The sequence below is a fragment of the Lichenostomus cassidix genome, chromosome W (assembly GCF_008360975.1).
Source record: "Lichenostomus cassidix isolate B80296 chromosome W, HeHo_3.0, whole genome shotgun sequence".
NCBI classification, from domain to species: Eukaryota; Metazoa; Chordata; class Aves; order Passeriformes; family Meliphagidae; genus Lichenostomus; species Lichenostomus cassidix.
In genome coordinates, this window is record NC_139510.1 from 8,729,655 (window position 1) to 8,754,605 (window position 24,951).

The following is a 24,951-nucleotide window of genomic DNA, read 5'->3' on the forward strand; positions in this document are numbered from 1 at the left end:
TATGCAATCTCACAGAATCACAGAATATACTGAGTTAGAAGAGACCCACAAGGATCATCGAGTCCAAATCCTGGCCATGCATAGGATGATCCCCAAGAGTCACACACCATGTGACTGAGAGTATTATCCAAATGCTTCTTGAACTCTATCAGGTTTGGTGCTGTGACCACTGCCCTGGGGCACCTGTTCCAGTGCCCAACCACCCTCTGGGGGAAGAACCTTTTTCTAATATCCAACCTAAACCTCCCCTGACACAATTTCAGGCCATTCCCTTGGGTCCTGCCACTGAGCATCACAGAGAAGAGATCAGTGCCTGCCCCTCCCCTTCCCCTCACAAGGAAGTTGTAGAGTGCGATGAGGTCTCCTCTTCTCCAGGCTGAACAGACCAAGTGACCTCAGCTGCTCCTCATAAGGCTTCTCCTCAAGGCCCTTCACCATCTTTGTTGCCCTCCTTTGGGCACTCTTCCCTTCCCAAAGGATGATGTATATGCAGGACGTTCACATGGGTTCAACAGAAGACTGAACAAGTACATGGAAGAAATGCATTGTGGGCTTTAAACAGACACATGAAAACAGGCTAACAGAATTCCCTGATTTGAAAATATCTGAACGCTATGAGAATGTCAAAGAATATCATGTTTGTTCTGCTCTCTTCTCTGAGCATAAACTTATGGCCATTGTTGGACAGACTACTAGGTTATGAAGACCCCATGTCTGGATCAGTACTATTGTTTTTGACATTTAGATTACTATGGAAGTATGCAATCATCTTTCAGAACAACAAATATGACTAAAGAAAGCAAAGTAAGATGACTTCTTCAAGCCACAAGGTGTCACTTAGCAGAGGCACATTATAAGTAGCATTTTCTGGATCAGTGTGGAAAGATGCCTGGGAGTAAAATTAGAGGAAATTGAGAAGTTATATTCACATCCTAAGAGAAGTTATAATGGTACAGAAATTATAGGGTAAAATACAGTTGCTGCTCCCTGGATGGAATGTGGTTGGCATGCTCGAGACTTATTCCACAATAATTCCCCACATCCGCAATCTGCAACCATAGCACCTGCTAAGGGGGGTGGAACAGAGGGTAGAGCAGAGTGGAAACACTGCAGCCAGGCTCTGTTGAAATCCTTGCAGGAAGGGGAACTCGATGGTACTTTGCAGTTGATAAACTGCATAGCACCTGTCAACCAAGGGAGAAAGGAAATGTCTTGCTGCTGAGCCAACAATTGTGGTGAAATTGTTCTCCTCAGATGAACTTGTTCATTATAGCCTAATTGTAATGTTAGAGCACATCTCCATCACAAAGGTACCCACCTCCAAGGTATGACCACCCCTCACTGGGAATGTGCTCTATATTTTTTGACTGTATCTTTAAAAGCGAAGCGAGAGAATTTTACACCACTCAGTAACAAAGGTATACATGCCTAGAATCACTCAAGCTCCACCTAAACACAAAGAAATAGTATAAAAGTCAGTCAAGAATGGGGGGAAAAGTTAGGGAAGACTCCATCGTAACTGCTGGGATCAGTCAATGGGCTGAACCTGTCTTCTCTCCCATAGGGATGCCTGTTAGATAAGAACCATACTTTATGCTCACTGGATATTTTTACTGGGGATTAGAGCTTGTCTGTGTATTGCTTTGAATATGTTTTTGCAGTCAGAAACTATCACTGGCAATCCTCGAACCTTAACCTGTCACAATTTTATATTAATAAAGAGTGTTATTCTGTGAACTGTTACTGTGAGTCCTTCACGGGCAGAGGCAGTCGCTGGCAGCAGGTAACATACTCGAATACAGTGGAACACCTACTGAAGGGTCATAATGTGGGAAGACCCGCTGAGGGGTCTCCCTTATGCTGTTGGAGTATTTCCCTGAATAAGTCAGTTGAACTGCCATCCAATCCAGCAGGACTGCTCAGTGAAGGGTCCCCATAATGGGATGCTGACAGACTGGTCTAGCACAAGGGTCTTGGCTTTCCTGGGGCATTGACAGACAAATTAAATATTAAGGGTCGAGTAAATCTCCCCACACTAAGGGTTGAGGAAATCTCTCCCTTTTCACATGACAATCAGTCTTGAGATACCAAACTAGGATCGTGTTTGTCTCTCAAGAAATGGAGATCTTTCGTTCTTTAAGACAAAGAGAGAATCTCCTTTGCATTTATACCACATGAACTGCACAAAACTTTAAAATAAGAATGAACATAATGGATTTCAAATTTAGAGATCTTGCTGCAATTCAATGATGTTCTTAGTTTGAGGAATACAGTGGTGAAGGGAAGGCTCTTTTAAAGATGAAAATGTGTAGAGCCTGCCTCATGACATGTTCCTATAGAATTCCTGTAGTATGTGTTTTCAGTGAGCTAGGGAAGAAAAGAGATAGCTGTTTAGAGAGAGAAAGTCATTGTGGGCAACATTGCTCTGGGAAGATAATCCAGGAAGATACTTGCCAGGAATTTGTGTGCTCTATTAATTATTCCCAGCAGTATGTTCACAGTGCAGCTATGGTTTTGGGATTATGTCTAGAGTACAGGAGATCTTGGAGTCTAACAGAGAAAATGGCCCATGCTATAAAAGACTGAAGAAGAGAAAGCATATTTTTTCTTCCTCAAAAGAGAATGCATTTTTTTCTTCCTCACAATTTGACTTGCAAAGCAATATCTACTTTGTACTTCAGTCACATGATATTTCAGATGAGAAACACGGGAGATGTGTTTCAGATTTCATAGAATTTTATAATACTAGGTACCTTGAGGATCTTCTGGTCCAACCTTTCTTGGCAAAAGCAAGGTCTAGACAAGATGGCCCAGTACCCTGTCCAGCCAAATTGTAAAAGTGTCCAATGTTGGGGAATCCACCACTTCCCTGGGGAGATTATACCAATATCTGATTGTTCTCAATGTGAAAAATTTTCCTCTTGTGTCCAATCAGAATCTCTTCAGGAGTAACTTGTATCCATTACTCCTTGTCTTTAACTTGTGACTCCTTGTAAAAAGAGTCTCCATCTTCTTTGTAGCCACCCTTTAAATACTGGGACGTGGTGATATGGTGTCCCCTAAGCCTTCTCTTCCCTTTTGTGGACCCTCTCTGGCTTGTCCACATCTTTTGTGTAGCAGGGACCAAAACTGGACACAGTATTCCCGGCATGACACTGAGTAAAATGGGATAATGACTTCATCATCTCTGCTGGTTGATGCAAGCGAGAATTCTGTTGGCTTTCTTTGCCACAGCAGCACACTGTTCACTCATATTGAGCTTTTTGTCCACCAGGATCCCCAGGTCCTTTCCCACAGAGCTGCTCTCCAGCTGGGTAGATCCCAGCCTGTGCTGCACTCCTAGATTATGTTTTCCCAGGTGCAAGACCTTACACTTGTCCTTGTTGAACTTCATAAGGTTCTTGTCAGTCCACTCTTTCAGCCTATCCAGGTCTTCCTTCAGGGTCGCTCTCCCTTATGAGGTGTCTACTTCCCCACTCAGTTTGGTATCATTGGCAAACACTTGATCCCATCATTATCCAGATCACTTATGAAGATATTTAACAGCATTGGGCCCAATATTGATTCCTGAGGGACCCCACTTGGGACAGGTTGCCTGTTTGAAAAGGAACTATTTACCACCACCCTCTGGGTGTGACCTGTCAGCCAGTTTCCCACCCACCACACAGGCAACTTGTCTAGACCATAATGCATCAATTTCTCTAAGAAGAGTCTGTGTGAAACTGTATCAAAAACCTTGGAGAAATCCAGGTAGACAGCATCCACTGCTCATCCCATATCAACCGAGCAGGTTACTTTGTCATAGAAGATGATCAGGTTTGTCAAACATGATTTGCCCTTGGTGAATCCATGCTGGTTTTCCCAATCGCATGCTTCATCTGACTTCTGATAGCCCCCAAGAGAATTCGTTCCATAACTTCCCCAGGGACTGAAGTAAGACTGATGGGCCTATAATTTCCTGAATCCTCCTTTAAGCCCTTCTTGTAGATGGGGGTGACATTAGCCTTCTTCCAGTTTTCTGGCACATATCCTGATCTCCATGAGTTCTCAAACATCATGAAAAGTGGCCTCACAATGACATCAGACATCTTTAACTCCCTCAGGTGGATATTTTCAGAGCCCATCAATTTGCAGGGGCCAAGCTCCTGTAATAGTTCACACACCAACTCTTCCTTCACTGATAGTGGGTCTGTGTTTGCATCAGCCTGGACTTTTGTTCCCACGTCCTGGGGCTGCACAATGCTGGTAAAGACAGAGATGAAGAAAGTGTTGAGAACCTCTGCCTTTTCAGCATTGTTGTTGACTAATTCACATCTCCTCTTTAACAGTGGACCAATATTTTCCATCTGTTTCTGTTTGTTGGTTATGTACTTGAAGACCCCTTTCTTGTGTTTTTTGACATCTCTGGCTGATTTCAATTCTAACTGCATCTCTATTCAACCTGGAAATGCTCTTGTAATTCTCAACATGTATACACCTGCTTTTCCATCTCTGTTATCATTCACGTTTGGTTTTGAGCAGACTCAGAAGCTTGCAGTTAAGCCAAGAGAGTCCCTTGCTCTGCCTACTTCCCTTACTTTTAAAGGGGATGAACTGTTTTTGTACTTCCAGGAGAGCGTTCCAGAAAAACTGAGCACTCACTGGCTCCTTTATCCTCAATGAAAACTTGCCACAGAATTCCTCTCAAATGAGCTCTGAGGAAGGTGATCTTCTAAAATCTAAAACCTTTGTCTTATTACTAACCTTCAGCATGCTCAGCTGGATCCCAAACTCCATAATATTGTGATCACTGCAGCCAAAGCTATCACCTCATTCCTGGTTGGCACATCCGACATTTGTATGAGGAAGCAGTTCTCTATGCATTCCAGGAATTTGATGGATAGCATGTGAGCTGCTGTACTGGTCTTTCAACAAATATCAGGATAGTTGAAGTCATCCATAAAAACCAGATTCTGTTGGGCCAAAGCTTGCTTAAGTGACCCAAATGTTGCTTTGTTGGTCTTAGCATCTTGGTTTGGAGGTCAGTAGTTGTCGAGTTTTGACCTTGACTAAACACCAGGCACCCCAGCTCTCTCCTGCTGCAGATGTGCAGGAGAGGGGAAAGAAAAAAACTGTTAAACACACACCAATTTCATGAGTTAAGTGAGATAGGACACTGGTAGGAGGACGCACGGAAGAAAGGGCAGACAGGCTCCAAACTTAAAGTTGCAAAGTGATTTAATTACCTAACAGAGCTGGAGGATAAATGAGAGGTAAAAATAAGCTGTTCAGACACCATGTTCACTCACCCCCCTCCCTCTTACGAACCCATTTTTTATTCACCCGCTTTCCTCCTTCCAACCAACAGCTCGGGTAGGGGGGCAGGGTGTGGGGTATTTTCTCAGTCCATAGAGCAGGTCCATAAATCTATTCATCATCACAATTCTTCTACTACAAATACTCTTTATCTCTACTTATTTATCTCTTTCTCTCTCTAGACAGTTTCTCTGCTCTCACCCCCTCCCTCTTAAGAAGCAGTTTCTCCGCTCACTCCCCCTTCCCTCTTTCTAAACTAACAACACGGGCAGGGGGCAGGGTGAGGGGTTTTTCCTTTGGTCAGTCCATCAGGGAGAGGGGTTCTCTACTTAGCCACGAGGTCCCTCCCACGAGAGACAGTCCTTTGGGAACTTCTTTGGCGTGGGTTCAATCTCATTAGCAACATCCCACCCGAATTCTCCTGCAACATGAGTCTTCTCATCCACAAGGTGCAGACTGTCCTGAGCCGAGGCCAGGCTGCTTCTATCCCAGGAGCAAGGCCTTTCCCTTGCAAGGCCTTTCCCTTGCAAGGCCTTTGCAACTTTAACTCTTTAGATGAGACTCCAACTGGTTCACACCTTCCTCCAGGCATCCACCTGCTCCTCTGGCATGGGCTGGGGGTGGATTTCTGCATCCTTGTGGACTCCATGGGCTGCAGGGGGACCTCCTGCTTCCCCCATGGTCTTCACCGCAGCTAGTAGAGGGTTTTCAGCTTCAGCGCCTGGAGCACCTCAACCCCCACCTTCTTCACTGACCTTGGTGTCTCCATGTTGTTTTCCCTTCACATATTTTTACCTCTACCTCCTCCTCCTCCTCTAACTACAAAGAAGTGCATGCCTGCCTTGTTTTGATTTTTTCTTAAATATGTTTTCACAGAGGCATAACTAGCACCTCTATTTGGCCCACACTTGGCCGGCAGCATGTCCATCACTTTCCGAGCCATCAGAGATTGGCTCTGCTGGGCTTGATGAAAAAACTTCCAGAACTTTCACTCAGGACACACAGGAGCCATCTTTGTGCCACTCCCCACCCCCCAGACACTTCCTCAGGCCTACTACAACAGCTTCTGAGGGGTTTAAATTTCTCTTAGATGTTAAAGATACTTTACTGATGTTTTGGGCCAATCAAAACCACCACAGTAGTAGATGTCTACTGTAAGATTTTCCCTTGGAGACAAATCCTCTGTTCTTGACTCAGAGGCTTTCAATAAGGCTTCCACAGTCGCTGAAGTTGACCTCTACACATTCAAGGTTCTCCTTAATATAGAGCACGACTCCTCTTCCTCCCCACCTGTCTTTACAAAACAGCCTATAGCCATCCATTGTGAACCTCCAATTGTCGCTGTTGAGCAGCTAGCAGAGTAAAGAGATCAGTTCTCAGTGGCAAGAAGGAAAAAACCTTTATTGTTTTGATTTCATTATATATATAGAGTTTTCAAAGGTCGCCCAGATTGGTCGATCAGAAGCCTCCCCCTAGGCCTGATTGGCCAGGCCTGCACCGTCCAAGTCTTGGGACACTGTTCCAATAACATCCAAACTTTATTTATAAAACACAAAAAGAATTCTCATGGGAAAAGCCTGTGCTAGCCACATCCAATCATGTGAGTTGTCCCACCATGTTTCACTTATTCCTATGGTATCATAACTTTCTAACTGGATGCAGAGCTCAAGTTCATCCTGTTTGTTCCCCAGGCTGTGTACATTGGTATACATACACTTGAGGTGGTTGGTCTTCCGGTTCTCGTCTTGGGAGGCAGCTAGAAAGGTGGATCCCATTCCTCCCTAATAGGCTATAGTCATTGAAGAATGTCCCATCATAAAAGTAAAAATCCTCATAACCGCACCAGCCACAAAGCTAGAAGTTGGTTTGAATTATACATCTATTTGATGATGCCTGATGGGTTTTTTGGTTTTTTTCATTATACTTTTATACCCTTTTATATATACTCTTTACCCTTTCCCATTCCTGTACTTTTCACTCCCTGTATCTTAGCCCAACATGTTTATAACTCTTGTACTCTAGCCTTGTTCAGAATTCTTTGGAGAAGACGAAACAATCTCCACAATCTCAAGAACATGAGGCACCAACCTTGGAAGAGCCCCATCCCTGGGACATGTTTTTGTAAACTAAGTTGTAACCTTTTTGGGGGGAGGTAATTTGAATAAGGGGGCAATTACTTCATTTGTTAGGTTTTTTATTGGGAAATTTTAAATAGGTATGCTAATTGGTGAAGTCCAAAAAATGATACACTTCTTGTACCCGGGGGCTCTTTTTCGTGATGGTGCACCTGGAATCCTATTAAACCAAAGTAATACCCTTTTCCTATACTGCGTGTCTGCGTCTCAAATTTTTTTACCAGCATATAAGGCATCACCATCATAAAAGTAAAAATCCTCACAACGGCACCAGCCACAAAGCTAGAAGTTGGTTTGAATTATACATCTATTTCTGGCTGTAATCGTAAAATGGAGGAAAAGATAACTTGGGCCCCAATACTTTTTGCTTGCACCCCCAGGGCTCTGTAGTCTTCTCCCATTCTGCCCAGGTTCCGGCTTGCAGTGTTAAGCTATAGTGTTAGCTATGTGTCTTGGTTTAAGACAACTTAAAAAGTTGGACACTCTAAAATGAGTAACCTCCCCTTAGTTTCAACCAATCCCTTTCCACCAATAAGGAAAACCAAAATATGAGTGAAAATATAACAGTTTACCAACAAGCAAAACAGCAAAGGGAAAATGGCATCAGCTTTCTCCCCCAAGATGGTGCACTCCAGTCAACCGCGCAGTCCAGGAGACAATGGGAAAAAGATGAACAAAAAAAAAGCCCTTCTGGGAAGGTAGGACCTTACAGAGCAGTTCTAGTGGCAGATGAATTGCTGGTGTGTGTGCAGTCAGCTCCGCTGCTCGCTGCTTCCTCCTGCCACTTGCTGGACTCTGCCGGTGTTGGTGCTGCTGTCATACATGCTGCGGGGGTGTTGGGGGGGGGGAAGAACTGGTTTGTCGGCATCGACACAGGGTGGCCTGGCCCCAGGGACTGGCTCAAGCTTCGCACTGCTGATAGGGTTTGTAAAGTTCACTCTGAAACAGTTTCTAATTGCAAAATGCAGTTTTTCTGAGTTGCTACTCTTGCAAGCCCAGAAACCTGCCCAAAACAACCCTCTCCGAAGCGGAGCCTCTGCCTTCAGCAAAAGCCACCAGGCAAAAGAGGAAGTTGGCTTTGGTGCCCTGAACTTTTAAAGGGACTGGCACCTCCCAATTGCCCCACAATTCTGGTTCTGGCCATGCCACCAGGCCTTAAACAGTAACAATTTTTGGGCACAGATAGATATGGAATAAAATAATATTTTGGGTTACCTAGGACATTATGTTCATCTGATATTTGGGCCCTACATTACTGTTGTCTCAGTACTCCAAGCACCATCTCATGAAGACAGTCAGCAATTGCGCCTTTACCCTTTTCTCCTCGGAGAGATAACTTGAGGAGGTACACTGGGAAGCTTAGCTACCTACTGGGGTTAAACCCCAATCCATCTCTATATCCCCCAAATTAATTTCTCTCCAATTCAGAGGCAAGAATGTGATAGGAGACTGTGTCAAAGGCCTTACAGATGTCCAGATATTTGATATCTGTCATTCTTCCCTTGTCCATTGATGCAGTCACTCCATCACATAAGGGCACTAGATTAGTCAGGCACGATTTGCCCTTGGTGAAGCTATTTTGGCTGTCTCTAATCACTTCCCTGACTTCCATATGGCTTCAGCCTAACTTCCAGGAAGATCTGCTTCATTATCTTCCCAGGCACAGAGGTGAGGCTGACAGGTCTGTAGTTCCCAGGGTCCTCTTTTTTAACCTTTTTGAAAATGGGTGAAATGTTTCCCCTTTTCCAGACACCTGGGACTTCACCTGACAGCCAGGACTTTTCAAATATCATGGAGAGTGTCTTTGCAACTACATCTTACAGTTCCCTCAGAACTCTGGGAAACATCTTGTTGGGGGCCATGGACTTATGTGTGTTCAAGCTCCTCAGGTGGTCTCAAACTTGATCTTCTCTTACAGTTGGAGGGACTTAATTTCCTCAGTCTCTGCCTTGAGATGCATCTACTTGAGAGGTATGGGAAGAGAGATTACTATTGAATGCTAAGGCAAAAATTTATTGAGTACCTCAGCCTTTTCTTTGTCCATTGTTACCAGTTTGCAAGTCATGTTCATCAGAGGGCGTACACTTCCTTTGGCCTTTCTTTTCTGGCTGATGTACCTGTGGAAGCCCTTATTATTCTTTGTGTCCCTTGACAACTTCAGCTGACTGTACTGACCCCATCCCTACACAACTGGGACACATCCCTGTACTCTTCCGAGGATACCTGTCCCTACTTCCACTGCCTGTGCATTTCCTTCTTGCCCTTTAGTTTTACCAGCTGTCAGAGACTGGAAAAGATTGATGTCTCAAGACATTTTGGGATGCTTGGAATGCCTCTGTGTGTGTGGTGGGAGGGCAGATCAGACCTTGCCAATGTGAAGCAATGAAATGCCCCACCCCTCAACCCAGAGCCTGTATCCTAGCCTGGCAGAGCTGTCAATCAATCACACACCGGAGGCAGTGCTAACTCAGCCCCTGAGTGGCCGAGTGACAGGAAGTCCCACCTGGGGAGGAGGGGCCACAGAGGCCCTGGGGCTTAAAAGGTGACCATGAGGGAAGCATGTTGTCTTGGTTCTATCAGCTTCCTGGAGTTTCTATCTCATTGTTGCTGGAACCCAGGAGTTGGTAGCTATATGTATGTTTTTTAATATATTTTCTGTCTTTCTCACTTTTTTCTTCTAATCCTCTTTTCATGTAACATTTTGGGTAACATAAAAATGAAAGGGTTTAAAGGTTGCTAGGTTTAATGGGCCGGGTTAATGCTATGATAAATGTTTTATGTTGAATTGGATTTTGTATTAAATCATTTGCCAAAGTTCCTTGATTTTCTATATTTTGCCACTAAGCTTTTGTGTAATTTTGACCTCTTGAAAATGTCTGGTTGATATTTCTCCTGTGTGCTGACCCAGAGTAAAGGAACCTCAGTTTACTCCCTTATATTTAAATGCTCTGGGGTGTTACACTGGTGTGTCTCTACTCAGCCATGTTGGTCTCCTGCTTTACTTTCCTGATTTCCTATGTGGTGGTTTTGATTGGCCCAAAACATCAGTAAAGTATCTTTAACATCTAAGAGAAATTTAAACCCCTCAGAAGCTGTTGTAGTAGGCCTGAGGAAGTGTCTGAGGGGTGGGGAGTGGCACAAAGATAGCTCCTGTGTGTCCTAAGTGAAAGTTCTGGAAGTTTTTTCATCAAGCCCAGCAGAGCCAATCTCTGATGGCTCTGAGAGTGATGGACATGCTGCCGGCCAAGTGTGGGCCAAATAGAGGTGCTAGTTATGCCTCTGTGAAAACATATTTAAGAAAAAATCAAAACAAGGCAGGCATGCACTTCTTTGTAGTTAGAGGAGGAGGTAGAGGTAAAAATATGTGAAGGGAAAACAACATGGAGACACCAAGGTCAGTGGAGAAGGTAGGAGAGGAGGTGCTCCAGGGGCCGAAGCTGAAAGCTCTCTGCTAGCTGCGGTGAAGACCATGGGGGAAGCAGGAGGTCCCCCTGCAGCCCATGGAGTCCACAAGGATGCAGAAATCCACCCCCAGCCCATGCCAGAGGAGCAGGTGGATGCCTGGAAGAAGCTGTGAACCAGTTGGAGTCTCATCTAAAGAGTTAAAGTTGCAAAGGTCTTGCAAAAGAGAGAAAGGCCTCACTCCTGGGATGGAAGCAGCCTGGCCTCGGCTCAGGACAGTCTGCACCTTGTGGATGAGAAGACTCATGTTGCAGCAGAATTCGGGTGGGATGTCGCTCGTGAGATTGTACCCATGTCAAAAAAGTTCCCAGAAGACTGTCTCTCGTGGGAGGGACCCCCTGGCTAAGTAGAAGGCCCCTCTCCCTGATGGACTGACCAGAGAATAGACTCCTTACCCTGCCCCCTGCCCGTGTTGATGGCTTAGAAAGAGGGAGGGGGGGGTGAGCAGAGAACAGCTTCTTAAGAGGGAGGGGTTGAGAGCAGAGAAAACTGCCTAGAGAGAAAGAAATAAGTAGAGATAAAGAGTATTTGTAGTAGAACTATGATGATGAATAGATTTATGGACCTGCTCTGTGGACTGAGAAAATACCCCACACCCTGCTCCCCTACCTTAGTTGTTAGTTAAAAGAAGGGAGGGGGGTGAGTAGAAAATGCTGTATTAAGAGGGAGGGGGGTGAGTGGACAAAATAGTGTATGAAAAGCTTATTTTTACTGCTTATTTATCCTCCCACTCTGTTAGGTAATTAAATCACTTTGCAACTTTAAGTTTTGGAGCCTGTCTGCCCTTTTTCTGTTCTGTGTGTCCTGCCATCAGTGTCCTATCTCACTTAACTCATGAGATTGGTGTGTGTTTTAACAGTTTTTTCCTTCCCCTCTCCTGCATGTCTGCAGCAGGAGAGAGCAGAAGTGCTCATTTTGTCAGGGTCAAACCCTGACACTTACACATGGGGATCAAGCGCTCTTGTGTTCCATGGAAAGCATCCTTAAATATCTACCAGCTTTCTTCTGCTCCCTTGTCCCAGAGGGCAGTTTCACAACAGGTCCTATTGACTAACTCTTTGAACAGCTGGAAGTTTGCTTTCCTAAAGTTCTGGGTCTTGACTACTCTTTGCCTGACCTGTATCCCTCAGGACTGTGAATTCCACCAGCACATGATCACTGTAGCCCAGGCTGCTTCCAATCCTGATGTCACCAATTAGCTCACTTGTGTTGGTGACCATCAGGCCCAATATTGCATCCCCTCTGGTGGGGCTGTCTATTTCCTGGCTTATGGAGTATCCTTGATGTACTCCAGGAGTCTCCTGGATTGCTTTCAGCTCACTGTGATACTTATCTGGCAGATGTTAGGGTGGTTGAAATCCCCCAGCAGGACAAAAGCCTGTGAGCACAATGCCTCCTGTAGCTGGAGCAAGAAGGCTTCATTAATAGGCTCCCCTTGATGGGGTGGCCTGTAATAAACACCATCCATAGGGTTCCCTTTGTTGCTTTGGTCTCTAATTCTTACCTGTAAGCTTTCAACTTGCCCATGGTTATTTTTCAAAGACAGCTTTTCACCGTCTATCAATTTCTTGACATAGAGGACCACCCCTCCTTCCTCACCTGTCCCTTCTGGAAAGCCTGTTGCCATGGGTAGTTGGTGATAGCACACCAGTCATGGTATCCATCCCACCAAGTTTCAGTAATGGCCATCAAAGGAGAAAGTGTGTTGAATCAGTTGGCAGAAGTGAAAGCCATTCAACTGGCCCTAGAGATTATTGAACAAGAATAGTGGGCAGTATTCTATCTCTCTACTGAGTCATGGATGGTGGGAAATGTACTACGAGGGTTGCTACAGCAGTAGAAGACAATGAATTGGCAGCACAGAGGTAAACCCATCTGGGCTGATACATTGTGACAGGACATCGCTGCCCAGGTAGAGAACCTTGCTGTAAAGGTACATCATGTAGATGCTCATGTGCCTAAGAATTGGGCTACTGAAGAACATTGAAACAACCAACAGGTAGACAAGGCTGTAAAATTGAAGTCGCTCAGATGGACCTGGATTGGGAGCATAAGGATGAGGTATTTGTAGCTCAGTGGGTCCATGCAACATCTACACATCTAGGAAGAAATGCAACGTACACATTCAGGGATGAGCCTGAACACTGAAGCCATCACACAGGTTTTCCATGAAAGCAAAACATACACCATAATCAAGCAAGCCAAGTAAAGCCTTTCTGGTATAGGGAACAATGGCTACAATATCAATATGGAGAGGCCTGGAAGATCAATTATATCACACTGCCATGAATGCACCAAGGCAAGCACTGCATGATTACCATGGTGGAGGTGATCGGCAGAGGGTTCAAAACACCCTGTAACTAATATCACCACTTGGAATGCCATCCTGATCCTTGTAAATCAAGTTCTGTGATAGCACAGCATCCCAGAAAGAATTGAGTCAGACAACAGGACTAATCTCCAAAGCAACTTCATGAGCACCTGGGCTAAGGAACATGGCATTGATCATAGTTTCATAGAATAGTTTGGGTTGGAAGGGACCTTGAAAGGTCATCTAGTCCAACCCCCCTGCAATGGGCAGGGACATCTTCAACTAGATCAGGTTGCTCAGAGCCCTGTCTGACCCGAGCTTGAATGTTTCCAGCAATAGGGCATCTACCACCTCTCTGGGCAACCTGTTCCAGTGTTTTGTCAAACAGGATTGTGTGTAGTACATTCCCTATCATGAACCAGCTTCTGAAAACACTGAAGGATACAATGGACTGTTAAAGACTGTACTGAAAGCTATAAGTGCTAGAACATAGAAGCATTGGGATGCAAATTTATCAGAAGCCACTTGGCTGGTTAATACCAGAGGATCAAATAACTGGCCTGGTCTTGCCCAAACAGAACTTCTGTGTGCTGTAGAAGGAGATAAGGTCCCTGTAGTACATGTAGGGAACTGGCTGGGAAAGGTCTCATGGGCAAATCCATTCACAGGATTGCTTTCAGTCAAGGACCCAGATATAATTTGTGGGGAATGCGGGATGGTGGAGAAATCTGTTGTGCACCTCAAGGAAATTTAACCCTAGGAGAAAATAACCCATTATTTGAGTCATATATCATAGGAAATACAACAGCAGGAATCACCTGAACCAACAGTGAATGAGCCTCGCAAGAAACCAAGCAAGTACTGCAGTGACCCAATCTGAGCTGGGTTTAGCATCCAATAACTCAACACAATATGCAATCTCTCTTGTCCTGAGTGACCAGCATAATGAATGGAGCTTGAATCACAGACTAAGTGAACTCAATGGACATTTTACAGGGAAGGCCCATAGACTAAGGGAATGATATTTGTGTATATAGCAAGAGACAGGAAGGGGGTGTGGTGATTAATGAGGATGTATTGGATAGTGTGGGACCCAAGTATGCCAAGCATGACATGAATGGTATGGAATAATGTATAGAGGTTGTACTGGATTTGGCTGGAGTAGAGTTAACTTTTTTCTTAGCAGCTGGTATGGTGCTGTAACTTAGATGTGTAGCTAAAACAGTGTTGATAACTCACTAGTGTTTTACCTATTGCTGAGCAGTGCTTGCATAGTATCAGGGCTTTCTCCTTTTTCCAACTCTGCTCCCTGCAGTGAGTAGGCTGGGAGTGGGAAAGGACACAACCTGGACAGCTGACTCAGAAACTCCAAAGGGATATTCCATGCCATACAACATCATGTTCAACAATAAAAACTGAAGGGAGGAGGGATTTGGAAGGTAGCCATTGCTTGGAGACTAGCTGGGCATCAGTCTACTTGTGGAAGGTGGTGAGTGATTGCCTTTGCATCACTCATTTTGTTTACTTCCTCTTTCCTTTGCTTATTAAACTATCTTTATTTCAACCCATGGGTTTTCTCATTTTCCTCTTCCTATTTCTTCCCCTGTCTCAGTGGGCTGGGAGAGTGAATGAGCAGCTGTGTGATGCTTAGCTGCTGGCCAAGGTCAATCCACCACTGCTAATTGGTTTATAACTGCATCAATATTTATATAAATTAGTTCTTTCAATGCACCACAAGCTAAATACATGTATTGACCTTTATTTTGGAAACATATAGGACTGAACTGCATCTTAACTAAGTATAAAGATTAGTAATTTTATTTTATATATCTGAAGGAATAATTTTAGGATTTGTAGCAAGAGACCATAACCCAACCATATGTCACTCAGATGATGCTCCCATAGTAATAAGAGTGTTTTCCCAAAGCATTGCACACAGCTTCTTTCTTTATTAATTGGATTATGTCAGGGATTTCAGCGCCAAACCTATTTTGCACGCTGTATTAGAAATATTCAGGGAAGTGGTCTAAAATGAACTGTTTCAGTATAAGACTGTTGAATCTAGAGCACAGTATATATTCTATATGCAGATAAGCAAAAGTTAGCACATCAGGAAACATAAAAGTCCTGAGTAAATAAATGAGAACTGGTATTTCACAGTGTAGAAATATAAATTAGAATGCTAACTCAGATCCAAAGATTACGGCAGCATTGATGTTATTGTGGGCTGATGAAAAGAATAGCAGAAAGAGAATGCCGGCTAGAAAAAAAGCAGGAGCTTCTCAAATACCATAGCAGGTCACAGAGATACAAAAACCGTACCTCGTGTACTACTATACCAGTCTATGCTGCAACTGGGAGGGTACACCTGTGTTTACTGCACATGGCATCACTGCTGGGTTTGGCTCTCCAACTATACTATGTAAGTGGCTTGCAACAGTTACTGGTCATAATGTGATGGTCTCAAGTCATTAAATCTGCTTTTCCTTACCACTGCCAGGGGTGATTGTCCCATACCCCACACAGTTGTGCTCTGTTGTCACCCAGAGCCTATAATATTTCTGTTTTTCTTTCCATTGCAGATGGCAGATACAAGCTTCAGTAGTACCCACAATTGTGTATCCCCTAATTGCTGAATGTGGAGGGTAAGATATATACATATCATCTGGTATCCAGCATCAGGTGGTTTTCCTGTGGGTCAGATGGAGGGATTTTTCTCTCCTTAGCCAAGTGTGATGCCAGATATTTTGATGACTCCTGGGATTTGAATCTAACATACAGTTTTACAAAATGCTTGGACAACTAGCCTTATACATTTTGCCTTTATTATGTTATTCTGCTCACACTTTGGCTGCTGCTGCTGGATTTGACTCATGATAACTAGTTAATATATCTTTTGTATCCCTCCAGGACTATGCATTCCTTTGGTGCAAGTACAGCTCAATAGTTCTGAGAGTGGAATTTGTCACTGGCAATAAGTCCTTTAAAGTTTTATTTCAAAGGGCATTTGTACTTGTACTATAACTTGAAGAAAGCAGAAATATTATTCTACATGAGTGAAGAAATACAGAACAGTTGGCTCAGTAACAGCTGCTATGTATTTTCCATGCAACAGGTTTACTCCTATAGTGAACAATTTTGATTAATTCCTTACAAGCCATCTTGTGGATCAAGTTAATAGGGAGTGGTCACTTCATGTGTGATTAGTTATGAGGGGTTTAAATGCTTTGTTGACTTAAAGTCACTAAGTCATACAACATATAGCATTAAGTGTCTGCAAAAAAAGGTTTTCCTCATAGCTGAACACAATTATTACTGATCTCCTACCACATCAGCACTATAAAGGGTAAGCAAATTCAGAGACAAATTGGAATTGCCTTTCCTAGAGCAATATTCAGTAATCTATGGCTTCCAGTGAATTAGCATAAGCAATCTGAAAGGTCATGATCTTGGAGGTCATAGCCTTTCTTCTCTCCCCAGGATTTGCTCAGCTACCTGTAACCAGACTTTAGAACATTAGTGTTCTGTCAGGAGTGTATTACATTTTAAAATTTTATTTATATACATAAAACCTACAATACATAGAATGCAGAGACAAAAGCCAGCCCCAAGACTGAGTAAATGTCACTGCAGAAATTGTGGGACTAGCTGATAAATGGCCCACATGATTCCAAATATCATTTAAGGTGGAGCTGCTGAATCACAGGACCAAAAAAAAACAAAACAAAAAAATTATATATATATAATGCCTCTTTTAGGGCATTAAACCAGTTTTCCTTCTTCACAATACATCTAGATTATAGACTTTGTTAAAGGCCAATATAGGCTTCAAAAGAAATATATTTTTTATAGATTAGGTCCCTTACCAACACTAAAAAGATACCTTTTTAAAATTAATAACTTAGGAAAATTCTATTGAACCAAAACTCCCCTTGCTATTCACAGAATCACAGAATATTCTGAGTTGGAAGGGACCCACAAGGATCATTGAGTCCAACTCTTAAGTGAATAGCCCATATAGGGATCAAACCCATGACCTTGATGTTATTAGCACCATGCTCTAACCAACTGAGCTTCAGGACATTTGATTCATGTCTACAAACTTATTCAAACTATTTCAGCAGTGTCATATTGCACACAGTGATCCTGTGATCTGCACAGAGGTGAAACCATTCTATCCATTTCAGACTGAATCATCATAAATGCACAAACAACTACTTTACCCTTTAAGGAACTTGCAGAACTACCACTTTTAATATAAACAAATTTTTTTGCAATTAACCATTTACTTTCTTGAACTTATTTTAAAGATAAAGTTGTCAGCTCTGTTTTCTTAGGTGGATATTAATGTAGTTGAACATAAATGTTGATTATTCTTAATTTTATACTAGACTGCATGTGTTCTTTTAGCCAAGGATGGAAAGAAGGTCTGAGGGTTACAGACTGACTGGTGACATTTCTAGAAATAGAACTAGTTTAAATATTTGAATCATGTCATGGGTATATTAAGTACCACACCATGTGATCCTGAGTGACATTTTAGAGGAATAGTACAGTCATAGCTAAAGTTCACACAGACACATAACATATATGCAAATTTTAAACTATTTAGCTGTCTAATGGTGATACTATGCTGAGCAGAACTTTCCATGTGGTGGAGAAATGGGTTAAAAAAGATACTGCTCTTTTATATCTGAGAAATAATTCCTTTGAGTCATCCTTAGCTTGATCTAGAATCCACAGAACCCAGTGCAAAATTTTCTCTGCCCTTCTACAGCAGTTGTGGGCACCTTAGAAACATCTGCAAAAAATGTCATAAGTGACTAAATGCCTGTTATATAATTTTTAGATGCCTAAAAGACAATTTACATTGCTCTTGGTCTGCTATATCACTCTACAAGGTCAGAGGATAAGATCTAAATTAAAACATTGAATCTCATAAAACAATATTGGTGGGGGGGATTTTTTCAGTTTCTCATAGCTCAGCCTGAGCAAGAGGTGATCTTTTCTGACTGTTTAATATAAAAATCTCCAGAGCACATAAATAATGTTAGTGCAGACATCATGCTAATTTGCTAATTATGTCTTAATCATAGCATGGAATGTCTCTAGGAAAAATAAACTAAAATTCAGTTTTCTTTTCTCCTTGTAATTCCAGAGGTAAATGAACCGGTATAAAAATCAAAGCCTTTTAAAAAAAAAATAAACCAAAAAATTAAAAATTCCTTACTATGAAAGGAGGAGATAAGGAAAAGACTGTGACTCTTAATATGTCACACAACTACTCTTCAGTCACACCACTCTTTTTGATTTCTATCAGATAAATATCTAGTCCATTAAATTTGACCTGGTGAGATTTAGAACCCATAGTTCTCTTGCTGAAACCAGTCAAAGGTGTTGGGAGTGCTTGCCTTTTTGAATCAGTCAACCACTATTTTACAACATGAAAACCTAATCCCCACAGTGCAGACAGTTACAAACTCTCCAATAACTTCCCAAAATAAAGATGGTTTCTCTGAATCTCTGAAAAGGAAATTATGTTTCCCCTTACTTAAATTGTTATTTAAGGGTTGACATTTGAAGCAGCTTCACAGTGGGCTGACACGTTTTTCTGCACTAAGTAGTTTGCAAATCAATAAATTATAACAAACATCACATCCTGTGGTGCTTTCAATTAATTTTTACTAAGCCTTGTATTTGAAATGCCACCATTTGAGTTACCTCAAGTAATATAAGCAATGGAGTTAATTAAACTGACCTTGAAGTTGAAGGTAGACACGTCCTGCTACATGCAGTGAGCCTGGAGTGTAAAGGGAATAACAAGTTGGTGTGCTCATGGGATTCCAGGTAATATGAGAATGGGAAAGGAGGTGACAGAAGGGAAAATAATTGCTGCAGTGGCCAATCCTATTTCACTCAGTTATGTCAATGGCATTTGCTCACACAAGGGTGCCCTTGAGGACATTAACAGCATGTGGCAAAAGGGGGACATTTAACAGAATCACAGAATATGCTGAGTTAGAAGAGACCCACAAGGATCATCGAGTCCAAATCCTGGCCATGCATAGGATGATCCCCAAGAGTCACACACCATGTGACTGAGAGTATTATCCAAATGCTTCTTGAACTCTATCAGGTTTGGTGCTGTGACCACTGCCCTGGGGCACCTGTTCCAGTGCCCAACCACCCTCTGGGGGAAGAACCTTTTTCTAATATCCAACCTAAACCTCCCCTGACACAATTTCAGGCCATTCCCTTGGGTCCTGCCACTGAGCATCACAGAGAAGAGATCAGTGCCTGCCCCTCCCCTTCCCCTCACAAGGAAGTTGTAGAGTGCGATGAGGTCTCCTCTTCTCCAGGCTGAACAGACCAAGTGACCTCAGCTGCTCCTCATAAGGCTTCTCCTCAAGGCCCTTCACCATCTTTGTTGCCCTCCTTTGGATGCTCTCTAATAGCTTAATGTCTTTCTTATATTGTGGTGCCCAAAGCTGCACACAATATTCAAGCTGAGGTCGCACCAGCACAGAGCAGAGCGGGACAATCCCCTCCCTTGACTGGCTGGCAATGCTGTGTCTGATGCACCCCAGGACACAGTTGGCCCTCCTGGCTTCCAGGGCACACTGCTGATTCATATTCAACTTTCCATTGACCAGGACCTCCCAAGTCCCTCTCCCCGGCACTGCTTTCCAGCATCTCATTCCTCAGTCTGTATGTACATCCAGGGTTGCCCTGTCCTGTGGCTAGCACAGGTCTTTCCCATGAGAACTTTCTCCTGTGTTTTATAAACAAAGATAAAGTTTGGATGTTATTGAAACAGTGTCTCGAGATTTGGACAGTTCAGGCCTGGCCAATCGGGCCTAGGGGGAGGTTTCTGACTGACCAATCTGGGTGACCTCTGAAAAGTCTATATAAGTTGGAATCAAAATAATAAAGCTCTCTTTTCTTGCCACACTGAGAACCCGGGTCTTTTTCTCTGCTAGCGGCTCAACGACGACACTGTCCCAGGTGCAGAGTCCAGCACTTTCCCTTGTTGAACTTCATATGGCTGGTGATTGCCCTTCTCTCTAAATTGTTGAGGCCTGTCTGCAGGGCCTCTCTGCAGAGCCTCCCTGCCTTTGAGGGAGTCAACAGCTCCTCACAGTTTTGTATCATCTGTGAACTTGCTTAGTATCCCTTCTGGTCCTGTGTCCAGGTCGTTAATGAAGATGTTGAACAGCACAGGGCCAAGGATAGAGCCCTGCGGAACCCCACTAGTGACAGGTTGCCAGTCTGATGTCACCCCATTCACTGTAACCCTTTGTGCCTGACCTGTGAGCCAGTTGCTCACCCATTGCATGATGTGTTTTTCCAGCTGGGGGCTGGTCAGTTTGTCCAGAAGGATCCTCTGAGAGACAGTATCAAAAGCTTTACTGAAATCCAAAACAATGACATCAACTGGCTTCTCTTGATCAACTAGGTGGGTTACCTTGTCATAAAAAGAAATCAGGTTTGATAAGCAGGACTTTCCTCTCATGAAGCCATGCTGGCTGTGATGAATTACTGCATTGTCTTTCAGGTGTTTTGCAATACCTCCCAGAATAATCTTCTCCATAACCTAAACAGGCACTGAAGTGAGATTGACAGGCCTGTAGTTTCTAGGGTCCTCCATCTTGCCCTTCTTGAAAATCGGGACAATGTTCACCAACTTCCAGTCAGCTGGGACCTCTCCGGATTCCCAAGACTGCTCAAAAATCATTGAGAGAGGTTTTGCGATGACATCAGCCAGCTCTTTGAGGATTCTTGGATGAATCCCACCAGGCCCCATAGATTTGTAGGGATCCAGCTGGAGCAGCAGATCCCACACAATTTCCAGGTCAACTGGGAGTTGATCATCCTTCCAGTCACGGTCCTACAGCTCAGGGCACTGAGACCCTCTTGGTATGACATCCATGTTGAAGACAAAGGCAAAGAATGCATTAAACATCTCTGCCTTGTCTGTCATTTTTTGTGAGGTGACCATCCTCATCCTGTAATGGACCAATGTTATTTTTACACTGCGTATTGCCATTAATATATTTGAAAAAACTTTTTATTGTCCCCCCCCATTTCTGACCAGCTTCAACTCCAGTTGAGCCTTGGCCACATGGATTTTCTCCCCACAGTGGCAAGCAATATCTCTATTCTTCTCATGTCACCTGACCTTGCTTCCACTGGGCACACACCTTTTTTTTCCTTATTTATAAGAGAAGATTCCTGTTCAGCCAAGCTGGCCTTCTGCCTTGCCTGCTTGACTTCTGACATATGGGAATTGCCTGCTCCTGTGCCCTTAGGAGGTGAGGTTTAAAAAGTGACCAGCACTGATGGACCCCATAACCCACAAAAACATTTCCCATGGGGACCTTACTCACTAGTTCCTTGAGTAGCCTAAAGTCTGCTCTGCTCATGTCCAGAGTTGAGGTTTTGCTGGCACTTTTCCTCCCGTAAACAGAGATTTTAAACTCAATTGCTTCATGGTCGCTGTGGCCAAGGTGGCCACCAATCTCCACTTCGCTCATGAGATCCACTCTGTTGACAAGCAGTAGATCAAGGAGGGCATCTTTCTGAGTTGGCTCCCTTAGGACCTGTTCCATAAAGTTGTCAGCCAGGTTTTTAGGAATCTTTTGGTCCAGGTTGTACCAGCTTTGTGATGCTCCCAGTTAATTTCTGGCAAGTTGAAGTTCCCCATAAGGACAAGGGCAGTTGACTTGGAAGCATCCCTTAGTTTAAAGAATAATTCATCGTCGTCATCATCCTGGCTAGGAGGTCTATAGACTCCCACAATAACATCCGCATTATTTCTTTGCCCCTTGATTCTTATCCAGACACTCTCAACTGCGCCACTGCCAACTGTGAGCTCCATATATTCTAACCCTTCTATTACTTACAGTGCCACCCCTCTGCCTCTTCTGCCCTGCCTATCCTTCCTAAAGAGCCTGTAACCATCCAACGGGGCACTCCAGTCATAGGACTCATCCTACCAGGTTTCACTTATGCCAATGATGTCAAATCTCTGTGACTGGGCCAAAGCCTTGAGCTCTTCTTGCTTGTTTCTCATGCTGCATCTGTTGGTATAGAAACATTTCAAGTGTGGTTCATTGTAGCCAACACCTTGTGAAGCAGATTGAGGTATCCCATTAGTGCTTGTTTCCTCAAGTTTTGATACAGTTGGGTAATAGCAACATCATCTTTCAAAGACCTCTAAAGGGGAAAGAGATTGCATCAGTAAATGATTGGCCAGATGATTAACTGCAATGAGATGCCTCTCCACTGCTTAACCCCAAAGGCCTATTTGGCAACAGTGAAAGGAGAGAGCAGCTTCTGTGCTGGTTTGCCTCACCTGCCTGAAGTACTCCTTAGATTCACATAAGAGCAGGAGAAATCCACCTGTAACGCCCCAAATGGAAGCTGATCAGAGCAGGAAACTGGACCCAAGTTGTCAGGAGAATGAGATGAGATCACAGTGGGCCTGAATGTTTTTTTTATTACTTTTTATTTGATTGTGAATTTTTGACAGACTTCTGGCAGAGAAGTCCAGAACCATGAAATCTAAAATGTAATGACAGAAAACAACTGTTAAGCATATATGAAGCCTTCAATTTAGAATTACTATAGCTGCATAGTGGTAGCATACTAGAAGAAATAATACATGATGGGTGGAAGTGCAAACAAAAAAATGCCATATCATTCACAAAACTCTGCTCCCACTGAAGCTGAACATTTATCAATGTTGACAGAGGAACACAGAGGCCAATGCTGAACCACTTTTTAAAAAATCCAACACTTTAAAACCCTTTTTTCCTTTTTGCATTTAATATTTTTGAATTACACATGGCAATTTCCTAACCCCAATCTCAGCTTTGTGAAACTTCGTAAAATACATGCATCGCTCCCTTAAAGTGTTTGTGACTTCAGATTAATGAGGGAGTGTTGTGGTTCAACTTCAGCTGGAAACTAAGCAGCACACAGCTGCTTACTCACTTCCCCCAGGAAGGATAGGGGAGAGAATTGAAAGATTAAAATTGAGAAAACCTGTGAGTTAATGATGTATTGGGTTTGCATGGATAAGCTGGGGAGGGAGGGGGAGGCGGAGGCGGAGGCGGAGGCGGAGGCGGAGGCAGTGGCTTCTGTGAGAAGCTGCCAGAAGCTTCCCCCATGTCCAGCAGAGCCAATCCCTGGTGGCTCCAAAGACTGACATGCCACTGGCTAAGGCTGGGCCAATTAGAAATGGTGGTAAAATCTCTGTGATATCATTTTTAAGACGAAGAAAAAAAGTTTCTATGCAGTTGTAATTGCAGCCAGAGAAGAGTGGGGTGAAAATATGTGAGAGGAACAACTCTGCAGATACTAATATCAGTGGAGACGGAGAGGGAGGAGGTGCTCCAGGCACTGGAGCTGATTCCTCTGCAGCCCATTGTGAAGACCATGGTAAAGCAGGTGCACCCCATGGAGGTCTCTCACGGTTTCACGCTGGCCAAAGGCCAGGCACCCACGACAGCCACTCACTCACTCACTCACTCACTCTCCTCTGCCACAGCTGGGCAGAGAAGGGAAAAAATTTAATGAAGGGGTCATGAGTTGAGATAAGGACTGGGAGGAAACACTCCAAGGGCAAAACAGGCTCAACTTAGAGGTACAAAGTGAATTTATTACAAGAGAAAGTCAGAGGAAGATAATGAGAAGTAAAAAAGCCCTTAAAAACACCTTTTTTCTCCCAACCCCTCCCTCCTTCCCACTAATAGCACAGCGGGGGCAGGGCATGGGGGTTTTGGTCAGTTCATCACCCAACATCTTCTTCTACTGCTCAGGGAGAAGAGTCCTTCCCCTGTAAGACTGTGAGGTCCCTCCCATGGGAGACATTTCTCTGTGAACTTCTCCAGTGTGGTTCCAATCTCATAAGCAGCAATCCTCCCAAAACCGCTGCAATGTGAGTTCCTCCCATGGGTAAGCAGTCCTCCCAAAACTGCTGTGGTGTGGGCCACTGTTCCACAGGGTGCAGTCCTCCAAGGACAGGCTGCTCTAGCTTGGAAGCAAGGCCCCCTGTCTCCAGCAGGTCTCCCACTGGATCACAGCCTCCTCCAGGCATCCACCCACTCCAGCATGGGCACCTCCCCCATGGGCTGCAGAAGGATCTCTACATCCTCCGTGGATCCCTTGGACTGCAGGGGGACAGCCTGCTTCCCCATGGTCTTCACCACAGCCTACAGAGGAATCTTGGCTCTGGTGCCTGGAGCACCTCCTCCCCCACCTTCTCCACTGACCTTGGTGTCTCCATGTTGTTTCCCTCACATGTTCTCACCTCCTCCTCTTCTCTGGCTAGAAAAAAACTCTGCCTCTCTTTGTTTTAATTTTCTTTTTAAATATGTTATCACAGAGGCATAACCAACACCTCTAATTGGCCCAGGCTTGGCCAGCGGCATGTCCATCTTCAGAGCCATCAGGGATTGGCTCTGCTGGACATGGTGGAAACTTCTAGCAGCTCCTCACTGAAGCCACCTCTGTGGCCCCCCGCTACCAAAAGCCAGGCCATGCAAAAGCAACACAGGTTTCCATGTGAATGCAGAGATACAACTGCAGCCCATGAGGGAGACCCACACCAGAGCAGGTGGATGCCTGAAAGAGGCTGTGAACCCATGAGAGACCCGTGGAGAGAGGAGCCCATGCTAGAGCAGTCTGTCCTTGAAGGACTGCATCCCGTGGAAGAGTGACCCACATTGCAGCACTGTGGAAAGG

General features: G+C 44.0%; 1 protein-coding gene across 3 annotated transcripts in view; it reads right to left on the minus strand.

The window, feature by feature from the left end:
• LOC146425453 (creatine kinase S-type, mitochondrial) overlaps nucleotides 1-19,043 on the minus strand; it is a 40,755-nt gene extending 21,712 nt beyond the window's left edge. For 2 of the 3 annotated variants that reach the window (XM_085041661.1, XM_085041658.1), the window contains exon 1: nucleotides 18,962-19,042. The gene's annotated coding sequence lies outside the window, so the exon portion shown is untranslated. Of the gene's footprint in view, nucleotides 1-18,961 lie in introns of all 3 variants that reach the window. The other variant, XM_085041660.1, reaches the window with a different exon arrangement.
• Nucleotides 19,044-24,951: the final 5,908 nt, after the last annotated feature.